The sequence below is a fragment of the Pleurodeles waltl genome, chromosome 9 (genome assembly GCF_031143425.1).
Source record: "Pleurodeles waltl isolate 20211129_DDA chromosome 9, aPleWal1.hap1.20221129, whole genome shotgun sequence".
Classification (NCBI taxonomy): domain Eukaryota; kingdom Metazoa; phylum Chordata; class Amphibia; order Caudata; family Salamandridae; genus Pleurodeles; species Pleurodeles waltl.
In genome coordinates, this window is record NC_090448.1 from 873,846,912 (window position 1) to 873,865,756 (window position 18,845).

General features: G+C 43.7%; 1 protein-coding gene across 3 annotated transcripts in view; it reads left to right on the forward strand.

The window, feature by feature from the left end:
* Nucleotides 1-18,845, forward strand: part of RPS6KA5 (ribosomal protein S6 kinase A5) — a 451,666-nt gene that overhangs the window by 327,284 nt on the left and 105,537 nt on the right. The window lies entirely within an intron of this gene.

An 18,845-nucleotide genomic window follows, 5' to 3' on the forward strand; every position in this document is an offset into this window, starting at 1 on the left:
GGCCCGGCCACGTGTCTCTTCAAGGCTGATGGAACGGACCCCATTCTGCTTCTGTCCAAAATGCCATAACAAGTATCCATATACAGATCAACATCTGGTCTGTAACTTGTGTGTTGTCACCAGAACACAAGGAGGATACTTGTGAGGCCTGTCGAGCGTTTCGGTCCAGGGACCGAAGAGCAAGAAGACTGCAAATGGCGTCGGCGCCGACAGGAGAAGAGCGTTTCGAGGAGGAGGAAGAAACATTCACCACCCAGGAGTCGAACTCTGAGGAGATCGATCCTGAGGAAACGCCTAAAACCGTGAGTAAGACGTTGAAACCAAGAACTCACAAGAAAAGCGCTAAAGCCCAGGGGACGCCACCGCCAACAGGCCAAGGCTTAACCCGAAAAGTAGGTGACCGTTCATCTGCACCGAAAAAGGGCGAGCTGGTGTCGAAGTCATCGGACTCCGGTCGAGATACCGGCACACAGCAATCTCGGGCCCGAGATAGTGGCTCAGAAAAGATTCGGCACCGAGACAGCGGCACCGAAACGGGTCGGCACCGAGAGAGCACGACGCCGAAAGTAAAAAAGGTTTCGTCGGAGCCAAAAAAAAGCAGCCGAAAAGGTTTCGGTACTGAAATATCCAGCCTCGGAACCGAAAACAAGTTCCTACACTGAGGAACAAGGACTGTCCACACAAATGAAGACACATAGTTTGGACAGGAATTACAGGCAATAGAACCAGATCACACACAAAGACGGCTCTTTATTCAAAAAGATACAGGGAAGATCAGCACTCTTCCTCCAGTCAAAATGAAACGCAAGCTTGCCTTCCAAGACAAAGACAAACAGCCACACGCAAAGGTGGCTAAACAAGTAACACCGCCACCATCCCCACATCACTCTCCGCAACCATCACCGGTAGCCACTCCACCAATGATGCAATCCCCAGCTCATACAGGAATGAGTCAAGATGACCCTGACGCATGGGACCTTTATGACGCACCAGTGTCAGATAATAGTCCAGAATGCTATCCAGCTAAACCATCGCCACCAGAGGATAGTACAGGCTACGCACAGGTGGTGTCAAGAGCAGCAGCATTTCATTATGTCAGCCTTCATTCAGAGCCCATTGAAGACGACTTTCTTTTTAATACACTGTCGTCCACACACAGCCAATATCAGAGTCTTTCTATGCTACCCGGAATGCTAAAACACTCCAAACAAGTGTTTGAGGAGCCTGTTAAAGGGAAAGCCATTACTCCAAGAGTAGATAAAAAATATAAACCGCCACCAACAGACCCAGTGTACATCACACAACAGCTAACACCAGACTCTGTTGTAGTGGGAGCAGTGCGCAAAAGAGCCAACTCTCATACTTCAGGAGATGCACCACCTCCAGATAAAGAAAGTCGAAAATTCGATGCTGCAGGCAAAAGGGTGGCGGCACAGGCAGCAACCAGTGGCGTATTGCAAATTCGCAAGCTTTGCTAGCCAGATATGATAGGGCCCATTGGGATGAAATGCAACACCTTATTGAACATTTACCCAAGGAGTTCCAAAAAAGAGCGCAGCAAGTAGTAGAAGAAGGACAGGGTATCTCCAATAATCATATACGGTCAGCAATGGATGCTGCAGACACAGCTGCTAGAACTGTCAACACAGCAGTAACAATAAGGAGACATGCATGGCTGCGTACATCAGGATTTAAACCAGAGATACAGCAAGCTGTGCTGAATATGCCATTCAACGGACAGCAGTTGTTTGGGCCGGAGGTGGACACTGCGATCGAAAAACTTAAGAAAGACACTGACGCGGCCAAAGCCATGGGCGCACTTTACTCCCCACAGAGCAGAGGCACATTTCGAAAGACACAATTTCGAGGGGGGTTTCAGAAGCCACAACCTCACAAACAAAGCCCACTTACCATAGCCAGTATCAGCGGGGAGGTTTTCGGGGACAATATAGAGGAGGACAATTTCAAAGGAATAGAGGAAAGTTCCAAAGTCCCAAAACTCCTCCAAACAAGCAGTGACTTCAAGGTCACAAATCCCCAACACATAACACCTGTGGGGGGGAGACTAACCAAGTTTTACAAACATTGGGAGGAAATAACAACAGACACTTGGGTCTTAGCAATTACCCAGCATGGTTATTGCATAGAATTTCTCAAATTCCCTCCAAACATCCCACCGAAAACACACAATATGTCAAAACAACATATAGATCTTCTAGGACTAGAAGTTCAGGCATTGCTACAGAAAGAAGCAATAGAGTTAGTTCCAAAACAACAAATAAACACAGGAGTTTACTCCCTGTAGTTTCTGATACCCAAAAAAGACAAGAGTCTGAGACCTATACTAGATCTCAGAACATTAAATACCTACATCAAATCAGATCACTTTCACATGGTTACATTACAAGACGTAATCCCACTGCTCAAACAACAAGACTACATGACAACACTAGACCTAAAGGATGCATATTTCCATATACCAATACATCCTTCACACAGAAAGTACCTAAGGTTTGTATTCCAAGGGATACATTACCAATTCAAAGTGTTGCCATTCGGAATAACAACTGCACCAAGAGTTTTTACAAAATGCCTAGCAGTAGTAGCTTCACATATCAGAAGGCAGCAAATACATGTGTTCCCGTACCTAGACGATTGGTTAATCAAAACCAACACGCTAAGACGGTGTTCACAACACACAAAATATGTCATAGAAATCCTCCACAAACTAGGTTTCTCAATCAACTACACAAATTCACACCTTCTGCCGTGTCAAACACAGCAATACTTAGGAGCAACAATCAACACAGCAAAAGGGATTGCCACTCCAAGTCCACAAAGAGTTCACACATTTCACAATGTAATACAGACCATGTATCCAAATCAAAAGATACAAGTCAAACTGGTGATGAAACTACTAGGCATGATGTCTTCATGCATAGCCATTGTCCCAAACGCAAGGTTGCACATGCGGCCCTTACAACAGTGCCTAGCATCACAATGGTCACAAGCACAGGGTCAGCTTCTAGATCTGGTGTTGATAGACCGCCAAACATACATCTCGTTTCAATGGTGGAACAGTATAAATTTAAACCAAGGGCGGCCTTTCCAAGACCCAGTGCCACAATATGTAATAACAACAGATGCTTCCATGATAGGGTGGGGAGCACACCTCAATCAACACAGCATCCAAGGACAATGGGACATACAGCAAAAACAGTTTCACATAAATCACTTAGAACTGTTAGCGGTATTTCTAGCGTTCAAAGCATTTCAACCCATAATAAGCCACAAACACATTCTTGTCAAAACAGACAACATGACAACAATGTATTACCTAAACAAACAGGGAGGCACACACTCGACACAGTTGTGTCTCCTAACACAGAAAATATGGCATTGGGCGATTCACAACCACATTCGCCTAATAGCACAATTTATTCCAGGAATTCAGAACCAGTTAGCAGACAATCTCTCTCGGGATCACCAACAGATCCACGAATGGGAGATTCACCCCCAAATACTAAACACTTACTTCCAAATGTGGGGAACACCACAAATAGATCTATTTGCAACAAAGGAAAACTCAAAATGCCAAAACTTCGCATCCAGGTACCCACAACATCAGTCTCAGGGCAATGCTTTATGGATGAGCTGGTCAGGGATATTTGCTTAAGCTTTTCCCACTCTCCCACTCCTTCCATATCTAGTAAACAAATTGAGTCAAAACAAACTCAAACTCATACTAATAGCACCGACATGGGCAAGACAACCTTGGTACACAACACTACTAGACCTCTCAGTAGTACCTCATGTCAAACTACCAAACAGACCAGATCTGTTAACACAACACAAACAACAGATCAGACATCCAAATCCAGCATCGCTGAATCTAGCAATTTGGCTCCTGAAATCCTAGAATTCGGACAATTAGACCTCACACAAGAATGTATGGAGGTCATAAGACAAGCTAGGAAACCTACCACTAGACGCTGCTATGCAAATAAGTGGAAAAGATTTGTTTATTACTGCCATAATAATCAAATTCAACCCTTACACACATCTGCCAAAGATATAGTAGGATACTTACTACAAATGCAAAAGTCAAAGCTAGCTTTCTCTTCAATAAAGATACATCTGACCGCAATTTCAGCCTACCTGCAAATTACGCACTCAACTTCATTATTTAGGATACCAGTCATAAAAGCATTTATGGAAGGCCTAAAGAGAATTATACCACCACGAACACCACCAGTTCCTTCATGGAACCTCAACATTGTCTTAACACAACTCATGGGTCAACCTTTTGAGCCCATGCACTCTTGTGAAATGCAATACTTAACATGGAAAGTTGCATTTTTGATTGCCATCTCATCTCTAAGAAGAGTGAGTGAAATTCAAGCATTTACCATACAAGAACCATTTATTCAAATACACAAGCATAAAGTAGTTCTACGGACAAATCACATTTTTTTACCAAAAGTGATCTCACCGTTCCACTTGAATCAAACGGTAGAATTACCAGTGTTCTTCCCACAGCCAGATTCTGTAGCTGAAAGAGCACTGCATACATTAGACATCAAAAGAGCACTAATGTACTACATTGACAGAACAAAACTAATTCGAAAAACAAAACAACTATTTATTGCTTTCCAAAAACCTCATACAGGGAATCCAATTTCTAAACAAGTCATTGCTAGATGGATAGTTAAGTGTATTCAAACCTGCTATCTTAAAGCAAAGAGAGAGCTGCCTATTACACCAAAGGCACACTCAACCAGAAAAAAAGGTGCTACCATGGCCTTTCTAGGAAATATTCCAATGAACGAAATATGTAAGGCAGCAACATGGTCTACGCCTCATACATTTACCAAACACTACTGTGTAGATGTGTTAACGGCACAACAAGCCACAGTAGGTCAAGCTGTACTACGAACATTATTTCAAACAACTTCAACTCCTACAGGCTGAACCACCGCTTTTGTGGAGATAACTGCTTACTAGTCTATGCACAGCATGTGTATCTGCAGCTACACATGCCATCGAACGGAAAATGTCACTTACCCAGTGTACATCTGTTCGTGGCATTAGTCGCTGCAGATTCACATGCGCCCACCCGCCTCCCCGGGAGCCTGTAGCCGTTTAGAAGTTGATCTTGAACATTGTAAATTTGTAAATATATTACTTTAAACTTCATTATGTACATACGTATTCACTCCATTGCATGGGCACTATTACTAGCATACACAACTCCTACCTCACCCTCTGCGGGGAAAACAATCTAAGATGGAGTCGACGCCCATGCGCAATGGAGTCGAAATAGGAGGAGTCCCTCGGTCTCGTGACTCGAAAAAAGACTTCTTCGAAGAAAAACAACTTGTAACACTCCGAGCCCAACACCAGATGGCGGAATGTGCACAGCATGTGAATCTGCAGCGACTAATGCCACGAACAGATGTACACTGGGTAAGTGACATATATATATATGTTCGATGGCAGTGTAGCTGCAGATACACATGCTATGCATATCCATTCCGACATCTAGTGTTGGGCTTGGAGTGTTACAAGTTGTTTTTCTTTGAGGAAGTCGTTTCGAAGTCACAGGATCTAATGACTCCTCCTCTCGGTTCCATTGTGCATGGGCATCGACTCCATCGTTAGATTGTTTTCTTTCTGCCGTCGGGTTCGGAAGTGTTTCCTCTTGCTCCAAGATTTCGATTCAGAAAAGTTTTAAAAACCTTCCTTTTCATCATATTGTTTTGATCGCGTTCTCCATCCAGCATCGAACCGTTAGTACCGTCAGAAACTTTGTTTTATTCGCCCTTCGGGGCGCATGGGCCAACCGTGTGGAAAGCCTGATGGATAGGACTCCATTCCGATTCTGCCCTCGGTGCCATGCGAAGTATCCCTATACAGACCATCACTTGGTTTGTAACTTGTGCCTTTCTCCAGACCATTGGGAGGATAACTGTGAGGCCTGTCAATCGTTTCGTTCAAAAAAAGACTCAGAGATCGCAGAGCTCGAAGACTTGAAATGGTGTTGAAAAGCCATGAACATCTCAACGTCACTGAAGAAGAGCAGCAGTCTCCATCCGAGATACAGACTCCAAACAGGAATCCGAGGTTGACAGACCCATCACAGCTGGCCAGCATGTGAGTACGTCTGGCCCTACACCCCTGCACAAAAAACATTCTAAGACCTTGGGTACACCACTGCCGGAAGGGAATGGTTAGGCCTGAAAAAAGACTGTCGGAGACTGTCCTTCGGGTTCGGCGCTGAAAAAGGGCACTCCTCCGTCGACTTTGGAGTCGAGTAAAACTATCAAAGGCTCCATTTGGGGCTCCAGCAAAAAAAACACAAGCTTGGGAGTCGAAAATTCGGCAGTCTGCTTCGGAGCTGAGACCTTCCACAACATCTTTGGTACCGAAAAAACAACAAACTCCGAAACTGAAAAATCCTCATCTACAGAGGAACAAGGACTTTCAAAAAAATTGAAAGAAACCCATAAAACCTCTGAGGAAAAGTCAGACATTGAGCCCATTCTACAAATTATGGATGAAAGACGATCCATACAGACACAGGAAGGATTGTTACTACACCTCCTTTAAAAACAAAAAGGAAGCTGGCTTTCCAAGAGGAACTGGGCACTGTACAGCCACCAGCAAAGGTGCAAAAACAAAAGGAGAAGCCAATACCTCATCATACTTCTCCTCCTCATTCTCCACAATTATCTGTCTCACCTCACACCAGCCCTCCACCAATGCCTTCTTCAACACACTCATTTTATTCACAAGAAGATATAGCAGACCCATAGGATCTTTATGACCCTGATCCCATCCCAAATAATGACCCACATACTTACCCATCGAAACCATCTCCACCAGAAGATACCACTGCATACAACCAGGTCATATCCAGGGCTGCAGCTTACCCTGGGGTAAAAATGCATTCAGAGCCATTGGAAGAAGATTTTTTTATTTAATACACTATCTTCAACACATTCCAAGTACCAGTGCCTCCCAATGTTACCAGGCATGGTAAAGCACGCAGACCAAATTTTTTGCGAACCTGTAAAATCTAGGATTATCACACCTAGAATGGAGAAAAAATATAAGCCTGCACTTTCTGACCCAGATGATATTACTCAACAGGTGCCTCCAGATTCAGTAGTAGTCAGTGCAGCATGAAAGAGGGCAAATAGCCAGTCTTCAGGAGATGCACCTCCTCCTGATAAAGAGAGCAGAAAAGTTGACGCAGCGGGGAAAAGAGTTGCTTCATAGGCAGCAAATCAATGGAGAATTGCCAATTCTCAAGAACTGCTAGCCCGCTATGATAGGGCTCATTGGGATGAAATGCAGGATATTATACGGCATCTCCCAAAAGAACACGAAAAGAGGGCACAACAAGTGGTAAAGGAACGGCAAGCCTTTAGTAATAATCAGATAAAATCTGCCCTTGATGCTGCTGATACAGCTGCAAGGAGCGTAAACACGGCCATCACAATCAGAAGACATGCATGGTTACGCTCTTCTGGTTTTAAACCAGAAATTCAACAGGCTGTACTTAACATGCCTTTTAATAAGAAGCACCTCTTTGGCCCAAAAGTGGACACTTCAATTGAAAAACTGAGAAAGGACTCAGATACTGCGAAAGCAATGGGCGCTTTGTACACCACACCATATAGAGGTTCATTTCGCAGACCACGGTTTAGAGGAGGTTTTAAAGCACAATCCTCAGAGGCTTCTACCTCAGAAACAAAGCAACCACATCAAACCCTGTATCAACGAGGTGGGTTTAGAGGAACATATAGAGGTCAATACTTTAGAAATAGAGGTAAATTCCAAACCTCTAAACAAGCAACAACACAACCAAAGCAGTGACTTCCTTCCCTCACTTCCACTCCACACATCTCCTGTGGGGGGAAGACTACAGCAGCTCCACTCTCATTGGCAAAATATCACCACGGACAACTGGGTATTATCAATTATCCGCAATGGCTATTTCCTAGAATTGATAAACACCCCTCGAAACATTCCACCAAGATATCACAAGTTGTCCCCAGAACATACAGTTCTGTTACAACAAGAGGTTCAATCTCTACTACTCAAACAACCAATATAATTAGTTCCACAGTCCCAACAAGGAACAGGAGTATACTCACCATACTTCCTAATTCCAAAATAAATATGGCACCCTCAGGACCATATTAGACCTAATTCCAAAAAAAGATGGCACCCTCTGGCCCATATTAGATCTCAGGCCCCTCAATCCATACATCTTGTCAGAGCATTTTCACATGGTAACTCTGCAAGATATATTCCACTACTGCAAAAACAAGATTTTATGACTGCTCTAGACCTCAAAGATGCGTATTTCCACATACCCATCCACCCAGTTCACAGAAAGTACCTCAGGTTGTCATAGCAGGAAAACACTACCAGTTCAAAGTGTTGCCATTTGGCATAACAACAGCTCCAAGGGTGCTCACAAAGTGTCTAGCGGTAGTAGGGGCATACTTAAGAAGACAACACATCCATGTCTTTCCATATCTAGACAATTGGCTAATAAAATAAAACAATCTTACACAATGCCAAAAACATACTCGTTATGTGATAGAAACTCTGCACACACTAGGGTTTTCTATAAACTACCAAAAGTCACACCTTCAACCAGCACAAGTACAACCGTATTTAGGTGCTATCCTAAATACTCAACTAGCCCTAGAGTATCCAAATATACAAAGGATACGAGCTTTCCAAAATGTAATACCACTCATACAGCCAAATCAACAATACACTGTAAGATTTATCATGAAGAATTTAGGAATGATGGCATCTTGCATAGCAATTGTCACGCATGCAAGATTAAACATGAGGCCCTTACAACAGTGCCTTGCACAACAATGGTCACAAGCACAAGGTCAACTTCAAGATCTAGGATTGATGGACCGCCAAACACATATGTCCCTTCAAGGTGGATTTGCAGCAATTTAATGAAGGGGCAGTCGTTTCAAGACCCTGTGCCTCAGACCATAATTACAACAGCTGCATCAATGATTGGTTGGGGAGCTCACCTAAATAATCAGACCATTCAAGGGCAATGGGATGTCAAACAGAAACAGCTACACATAAACCATTTTGAATTATTAGCTGTGTTCCTTGCCCTAAAAGCATTTCAACCTCCTCTCAAATAGAAGAATGTGCTCATAAAAACAGACAACATGCAAACCATGTATTATCTCAACAAACAGGGAGGGACAGATTCATCTCAGCTGTCCCTTCAAGCCCAAACAATTTGGAAATGGGCAATTCACAATCAAATTCATCTACAAGCACAATACATTCCAGGAATAGACAATCGGTTGGCAGATCTCCTTAGCAGAAATCATCAACAGACACATGAATGGGAGATTCACTCCCAAGTACTTCAGAAGTACTTTCAAGGGTAGGGAACACCAGACATAAAGCGAAAACACGAAATGCCAAACCTTCGCATCCAGACACCCACATCCCCTATCCAGGGGCAATGCTCTATGGATCAATTGGTGAGGGATATTTGCTTACGCTTTTCCCCCTCTCCCACTACTTCCATTTCTAGTCAACAAATTGCATCAAACGTCACTCAACATGATACTCATAGCACCAACATGGTCACGTCAGCCTTGGTACACAACACTGTTAGACCTATCTGTAGTACATCACTCCAAACTCCCAAACAGACCAGATTTGTTAACACATAACAAAGGTCAAATCAGGCATCCAAACCCCAATGCTACTACTAGACAGTGGAACGCAAACAAGTGGAAAATATTTGTCTACTATTGTCAATCTAAGACCATAGATCCACTTACAGCATCTATGCAAGATATTGTATGCTATTTACTTCATTTACAAAAATCAAATTTGGCTTTTTCCTCCATAAAAATATACCTTACTGCAATATCTGCATACTTACAAACTATTCAACATACTTCTCTATTCAGAGTTCCTGTTATCAAAGCCTTCATGGAAGGATTAAAATGCATCGTTCCACCCAGAACACTACCTGTTCCATCATGGAATTTAAATATTGTACTTACCAGACTCATGGGACCACCTTTTGAACCCATGTACTTTTGCCAAATTCAATTTTTAAGATGGAAGGTTGCCTTTCTTGTGGCTATTACTTCTTTAAGATGAGTTAGTGAAATACAAGCATTCACTCTTGAAGAACCTTTTTTCCAAGTGCACAAACATAAAGTTGTACTAAGAACAAATCCAAAATTTCCACCAAAAGTTGTATCTCCTTTTTACATCAATCAAACAGTGGAATTGCCAGTCTTCTTTCCACAGAAAGAGCTTTTCATACCCTAGCTCTCAAAAGAGCTCTTATGTACTACATAGACAGATCTAAAGATTTTAGGAAAACAAAACAACTTTTTGTTGCTTTCCAACTGCCACATACAGGGAGGTATAGCAAGATGGATTGTTAGATGTATACAAATATGTTATATCAAAGCAAAAAGACAACTTTTGATCACTCTTAAAGCACATTCTACAAGAAAGAAGGGTGCAACAATGGCTTTTTTAGGAAACATACCAATGGTTGATATGTGTAAAGCAGCTACATGGTCAACCCCTCATACATTTACAAAACACTACTGTGTTGATGTTTTCTCACAGCAACAAGCCACTGTAGGCCAAGCTATCTTAAAAACATTATTCCAAACAACTTAAACTCCTACAGGCTAGTCACTGCTTTTTGGGAGGACTAACTGCTTTGTAGTCTATGCATAGCATGTGTATCTGCAGCTACACATGCCATTGAACGGAAAATGTCACTTGCCCAGTGCACATCTGTTCGTGGCATGTAGTGCTGCAGATTCACATGCACCCTCCCTCCTCCCCGGAAGCCTGTAGTCATTTAAGTTACTAACATTTGTACATGTATATACATTTACATTTTCATGGACATCTCTTTTCTTTTACATACTCTATCACTCCTTTCTTCACCCTCTGCGGGAAAACAATCTAACAATGGAGTCGATGCCCATGCGCAATGGGACCGAGAGGAGGAGTCACTCGATCCAGTGACTCCGAAAAAACTTCTTTGAAGAAAAACAACTTGTAACACTCCGAGCCCAACACTAGATGTCGGAATGGATATGCATAGCATGTGAATCTGCAGCACTACATGCCACGAACAGATGTACACTGGGTAAGTGACATTTTCCAAATATATGTATGTTCGTTGGCATGTGTAGCTGCAGATACACATGCTGTGCATAAATCGCCATCTAGTGTTGGGCTCGGAGTGTTACAAGTTGTTTTTCTTCGAAGAAGTCTTTTTTCGAGTCACAGGATCGAGTTACTCCTCCTCTCGGTGATAGTGCGCATGGGCATCGACTCCTTTGTTAGATTGTTTTCTTTTCGCCGTCTAGTTCGAACGTGTTCCCTCTCGCTCTGGGATTTTCGGTTTGGAAATCTTTCAACCTTTTTCTCATACCGTTGGTATTGTTTTGAACGCGGTTTCCTTCTGCACTCGATCCGATAGTACCATCAGGATCAAATAAAAGCCCTTTCGGGCACCTACGCCCTCCTAGGGCCTGTTTGGGCCTGCTGTGTCCATAGGCTCATGGATCAGACTCCATTCCGATTCTGTCCTCTGTGCCATGCCAAGTTCCCATACACCCACCAGCACTTGGGGTGTAATCTCTGCCTTTCTCCAGAACATCGAGAAGAAAGCTGTGAGGCGTGTCAGTCTTTCAGATCGAAGTAAACGTTACGTGATGGAAGGGCAAGAAGACTGGGGATAGCGTTGAAACTCAGAGCCCACCACCGACGACCTTGGCGAAGAGCAGGCACAAACCGCAGTTTCGATCCCAGACTCCAACTCCGAGCAGGTTTCCGACGGCGCAGTACGCGAGTACACATGCCCCAACACCAATAACTAAAACATCAGGCAAGGCCTTGGGTGCATCACTGCTTTCAAGCCATGGTTCCACCCCGTAAAAATTAATCGTCGACTGACCCTTGGGTTCAGCGCCGAAAAGGCTAGGGCACTCCTCAACATGCTACCACACCTGTTTCGGTATTGGGGTCGAGCCGCAAAATGCAAGCCTCCACCTCCGAACGGAGTCGACATCCCACACCATTGGATCTGAAAAAGTGTGCTTTGCTCCGGAGCTGAAACCTCAGCTACCAGCTTCGGACCCGAAACATCTTGGTCCATCTTCGGAGCCAAAAAAAACATCTTAAACAGAAGAAACGGGGCTTTCGACTCGAATCAAGCATGTGCCCAAGAACATTCCTCTAAAAGCACAAAACATGCTTCAGAACATCATAATGGAGGAATCAGACATTCAACCAATTCTGGAGATTATGGACAGCTAACAAAGGAGAATTCAAATCCAGAAAGAGACTGGAAAAGTTATTACTTCTCCGCCTCCACATACTAAAAGGAAGTTAGCACTCCAGGAAACTCTGGATATTGCCCCACCACTGGCAAAAATCTACACGCAAAAGGAAAAGCCAAAACATGTTGAACTTTCTCCACCACATTCACCGCAACTTTCCTTTTCACCACAACCTCGGACTCCACTGCCACCACCTTCACACTCCCACACTTCCTCACAAGAAGAAGAAAAGGGTGATTCTAGCTACACCACAGATCCATGGGATATGTATGATTCAGATCCAATCCCATCTAACGATCCAGATTTGTATCCCAACAGACCTTCTCCACTTGAGGATAGTACAGCATACAACCAGGTTATCTCTAGAGCAGCTGCATACTATAGAGTACAAATGCATGCAGAACCTTTAGAGGAGGACTTCCTTTTCAATACCCTATCCTCAACTCATAAGCAATACCAGTGTCTACCAATGCGTCCTGGTATGCTTAAACACGCGGACAATATTTTCAAAGAGCCAGTTAAAGCTACGGTTCTAACACCAAGAGTCGACAAAAAATATAAGCCTGCCCCAACAGACCCAATTTACATTTCCCAGCAATTACCACCAGATTCTATTGTGGTCAGTGCAGCCAGGAAGTGTGCCAATAGTCAGTCTTCTGGAGATACCCCCGACAAGGAAAGCAGAAAGTTTGATGCAGCGGGGAAAAGAGTAGCTACACAAGGCCAATCAATGACGTATTGCCAATTCCCAGGCCCCTTTAGCAAGATACGACAGGGCACATTTGAGATTAGTTGCAATAAGTTTTACACCATCTCCCTAAAGAACACCAAAGAAGGGCGCAGCACATTGTAGAGGAAGGTCTGGCCATCACAAATAATCAAGTTAGGTCTGCTCTAGATGCAGCTGACACTGCAGCAAGATTAATTAATACCAGTATTACCATTAGGCGACATGCGTGGTTGAGGTCCTCCGGTTTTAAACCTGAAATACGGCAGGCAGTCCTTAATATGCCATTCAATAAACAACAGGTTTTTGGACCAGATGTGGATTCAACTATAGAAAAACTTAAAAAAAAGATTCAGACACAGCAAAAGCCATGAGAGCTCTTTATACTACACCATTTCGGAGTTCCTTTCGAAAACCACAATTTAGGGGAGGATTTAAAACCCAAACTACATAGGCTTCCACCTCCCAATCAAAGCAAGGCCAGCGGAATTACACAAGGGGGTCATTCAGGGGCTCTTACAGAGGACAAAATTTCAGGTCCAGAGGTAAATTCCCAGCCTCAAAGGGTGCTTCTACATCCACAAAACAATGACTTCCCAAGCATACCACATCTTCATACATCTCCTGTGAGAGGAAGACTGAAACAATTCCATTCTCACTGGCAACAAATTACTACAGATCAATGGGTACTCTCAATTATCCGCAATGATTATTGCCTAGAGCTCATCTCTACTCCACCAAAAGTTCCACCTCGTTCTCACAAACTCTCTCTAGAAAACACTATTGTACTCAGGGGTGTGGAATTTATTAAAATATCTACTTGTCCAGGGGACAGGTTGCTTCTCAAATCTACTTGTCCTGTAAAAAGATCTACTTGTCCCTCTGGTGCCATGTGGTGTGGCGACAAATTATGGCAGCAATCTCATTATGTAAGAGCTTTGATAATAGCCTCTCTGATTATGCCAGGGCTACTACCATAGTAGGGCTTGAATACTTTCAGTTTCAATCCCTACTGTAGCAATTTCCTTATTTTGCACCTTTCTGCAGATCTGCATACTGGGGCTGGAGGAAGCAGTAAGCAATAGTTCCAGGGCTGGAATGCCTTTGAGTCTGCAAATCTACTAACCTGCATGTTTTAAAGATTTTCACCAGCTTCACTCTAATATTTTCCCACAATAAGAAAGGTTGGAAATGTATTCCCGACAATGGCAGAATTAGAACTTCTTCCAGGGTTGGGAAGAAAGTGGCTGGAGGGAAAATGAACTTGCAAATGCTCAATAGATTTTCACATGAGCAAATCTACACATGCGTATTTACCCATGCTAAAATACAGTTCACAAATATTTTATAGGGGTACGATTTCCTGGTATACTTCTCTTGAAAGCCACTAATTCAAAGACATATACCATGGGTGCACTTTTGTGACTTTAAGAATTTGGGGCCACAGGTAGGTAGGTTCAGATTTGAGACTCGAAATTTGCGAGTCGCAAATCCGAATGTAGGATGGTGTCCCTGACACCATCTGCGATTCGCAAGGGGGTCGCAAATGCCCACCTCATGAATAATCAAGAGGTGGGTTGCAATTTGCGACCCCCTTGGGAATGGCGGCCCCCACAGGGATGGTGGCCTGCTGGAGACAGCAGACCACCATGTCTGTGACTGCTTTTCAATAAAGCATTTTTTTTTTTGTAATGCAGCCCATTTTCCTTAAAGGAAAACGAGATGCATTACAAAAATGAAAAATGAAATGTTTTCGTTTCATTTTTTCAGAGCAGGCAGTGGTCCACCGGACCACTGCCTGCTCTGAAAAAATCTTTACAGTGACATTCACAACGGGGAATGGGTCCTACGGGGACCCTTCCCTTTTGTGAATGGGTTAGCACCCATTTGAAATGGGTGCAAACTCCGATAGGTTTGCTCCCGCGGTCACAAAACAATCCTATATTGCACTGCGAGTCGCAATTAGGAAGGGAACACCCCTTCCTAATTGCGAGTCGCAAACCCGTTTTGCGATTCGGTAACCAGGTTACCGAATCGCAAAACTGGGTTTGTGCATCGCAATGTGCTTTTTGCACGTCGCAAACAGCGAAATTTGCAGTTTGCGACATGCAAAAAGCTACCTACATGTGGGTCTTGGTCCCTAATTAGGTCTGGTGTTAACAAAGACATTTTGTTCTTATTAAACTTCTATTTCTCCCTCTATCGGCTGGCTTTACTGTGAGTGATCGCGTTCTGTTCTTCCACAAGGAGCATATTGGCACGCAAAGTAGTTTTGTTCAGTGTCAGGAACTACAGTGGCAATCAGTGACGTAACGAAACTGGAGGGTGCCCCTTTACAAAGAACATGGAGAAGCCCCCTCTTCAGACTCACTCAGGGCAGGTGCTGTGCTGAAGGGGTCCCCTGGAGGGCAGCTACGGGGCCTTTGTTATGCCACTGGTGGCAACGTGTGCTTTTAGAGTTCAAAAATTTTTGGGGTTGGGGGGGTTTGCCAGTGTTTGTTACAATGTTGAGGGCCTGGTAGCTCCCACAACAATAAATTGTTACAAAAGCCATGTCAAAACAAGACACGCATTGATGAAACTAAAAGACTTATAAAAATATGTAGGATCAGTTGACTTTTTTCAGTGTTTGTTTATTTTCATGCTTCTCATAATCGTGTTGAAAATGGTTACACTGATTTTCCATTAGAAATATTTTTGGGAAATACTAGCATGCATCAACACATTTTACTAAATGACACTGCAAAGAAATAGCACCTAAAATTTCATGGTAGCAAAACTTTTTCCCTACTTGCATTTTTTCTGAACATTTAATTTTAAACGCAAAGACTCTTCTCTCTTGCTTACAAGCTTCTGCAAAAATATGCATCTAATCAGACAGCATTCTGGGAGCATTATACTTAGCCTCATAGCCTAAAGGTTTAAAACGTGTGTACACGTTTTTTTTTTTTTTGTACTGGAACCAACGTCAGTAGTGAAGTGTGACCTTAAAATATTTATTTACAGCACTCACCCTAATAATGAAGGCTTTCAAATAATGAACCATAAATACAAGTTCGAACAGCTTTATCTTTTGGAAACACATTACCTCAACTGCAGAGAGTTCCACTCTCTGTAAACTGGCAGCCAAAGGGTTTGTGCTGCAGAGGGTTGGGCCTACTTGTCCCAAGGACAAAGTAAACATGAAAACTTGTTGCCCTTGACCCCAAACAAGATGTCCCGGGTGTCGGGCAATAGGAATTCCACATCCCTGGTACTAAAACGAAAGGTACATTCTCTACTACTCAGAGGCAATAGAAATAGTTCCCATTACACAGCAAGGAATAGGAGTATATTCCCTGTACTTACTTATACAAAAAAAGGATGGCACTCTCATACCCATTCTAGTTCTCAAGCCTCTAAATCTATATATCCTGTCGGAGCATTTTCACCTGGTCACAGGATGTCATTCCCTTGCTACAAAAACAAGACTTCATGACAGCGTTAGACTTAAGGGACGCTTACTTCCACATTCCTATACTCCCAGCAAGTATCTAAGGTGTGTAATAGCAGGCAAGCACTATCAATTCAAGGTACTACCCTTTGGGGTAACAACAGCACCAAGAGTGTTCACAAAATGTCTAGCTGTAGTCGCAACATACCTCAGAAGGCTACACATACATGTCTTCCCTTATCTAGACGACTGGTTACTAAAATCCAGCACCATTCCAAACTACCAATAACACACTCAATACACAATAGATACCCTACACAAATTAGGGTTCACAATCAATTACCAGAAGTCTCACCTTCAGCCAGCACAAATTCAACCTTACTCTAGGAGCAATTCTGAACACTGCACGCATTAGCCTGCCCATATCAGCCAATGGATACAAGGGTTTCACTCCCTTATATCCCAATTACAGGTCAATCAAACTTACACAGTAAGGTTTGTCATGAAACTATTAAGAATGATGGCATCATGCATAGTGATAGTGCCAAATGCACGTCTAAACACGAGACCACTGCAACAGTGTCTCTCGCGTCAATGGTCTCAGGCACTGGGTCAACTACAGGATCTAGTGTTGTTAGACCGCCAAAATTACAAATCTCTGCAATGTTGGAATCACAACAACTTATCAAAAGGGCGGCTATTTCAGGACCCTTGGCCACAGCCCATAATTGCAACAGATGCCTCAATGACAGGTTGGGGAGCCCATCTCAACAGTCTGAGAATTCTAGCGGAATGGGACTCAATCCAGCAAACTTACCATATAAACCACATGCAATTACTGGCAGTGTTCTTAGCCTTCAAAGCATTCCAACCACAGATCATACACAAAATAGTCTTAATAAGGACAGACAACATGACAAACATATATAATCTGAAAAAACAGGGGGACACACACTCATCCCAATTGTCCCTTGTAGCACAATCAATATGGAAATGGGCAATTCACAATCACATTCATCTGCTAGCGGAATACATCCCAGGGATACACAACCAGCTAGCGGACCTTATAAGCAGGGCGCAGCAACAAATACACAAATGGGAGATTCACCCACAAGTAATTCACTATTACTTTCAGATGTGGGAAACACCAAACATAGACCTTTTCGCAACAAGCGAAAACACAAAGGCCCTCATTATGACCTTGGCGGGCGGCCAAGATCTGACCGCCGGGCGGCCGCCAATGCTGCCGCACTCCTGCTGCGGTCATCTTGAAATCCCTGCTGGGCCGGCGGGCGGAAACCTGGTTTCCGTCCGCCGGACCAGCGGGGATCTCGGCTGCAACACAGGAGCTGGCTCCAAATGGAGCCGGCGGTGTTGCGGCCGTGCGACAGGTGCAGTTGCACCCGTCGCGCTTTCAGGGGGCCCGCGACTCCCCGTACCGCCAGCCGGAAAGGGCTGGCGGTCGGGGACTCGTAATCCCCTGGGCCAGGCAGATTATCACCGCCGGGGCAAATGTGGGGGGAAACTGCCGGCCCCGGCGGTGCGACCACGGCGCTTCCGCCGCAGTCAAAATACACAAGATTGCACCACCAGCCTGTTGGCGGTGCAATCGCCAAAATAGCCCTGCCGGTCTTTGACCGCCAGGGTTGTTTGTAATGACCCCCATAATGCCAAAACTTCACATCCAGATACCCACACCCTCAATCCAAGGGCAATGCTTTATGGATCAACTGGTCAGGGATATTTGCTTACGCATTTCCCCCTCTCCCGTTAATTCTATTTCTGGTCAACAAGATACGTCACACATCCCTCACCATGATATACATAGCTCCCACGTGGGCATGTCGACACTGGTAAACAACACTGTTGGATCTGTCAGTAGTACCACATAACAAGCTTCCAAACAGATTAGACCTTTTAACTCAGAACAGAGGTCAAATCAGGCATCCCAATCCCAGTGTGCTCAACACGGCGATTTGGCTCTTGAGTTCATAGAATCTGGATACCTACAGCTTCCATTAGAATGTATGGACACTCTAAAACAAGCATGTAAACCTACAAGCAGGCAGTGCTATGCAAATAAATGGAAGCGTTTTGTATATTACTGCCAACCTAAAAATATTGATCCACTTTAAGCATCAGTACAGGATATTGTGTGTTACTTGCTTCATTTACAAATAGCAAATCTTGCCTATTCGTCTATTAAAATTATTTAACAGCAATATCAGCCTACCTACAAAACACACAACATACCTCTCTGTTTAGAATTCCTGTCATAAAAGCATTTCTG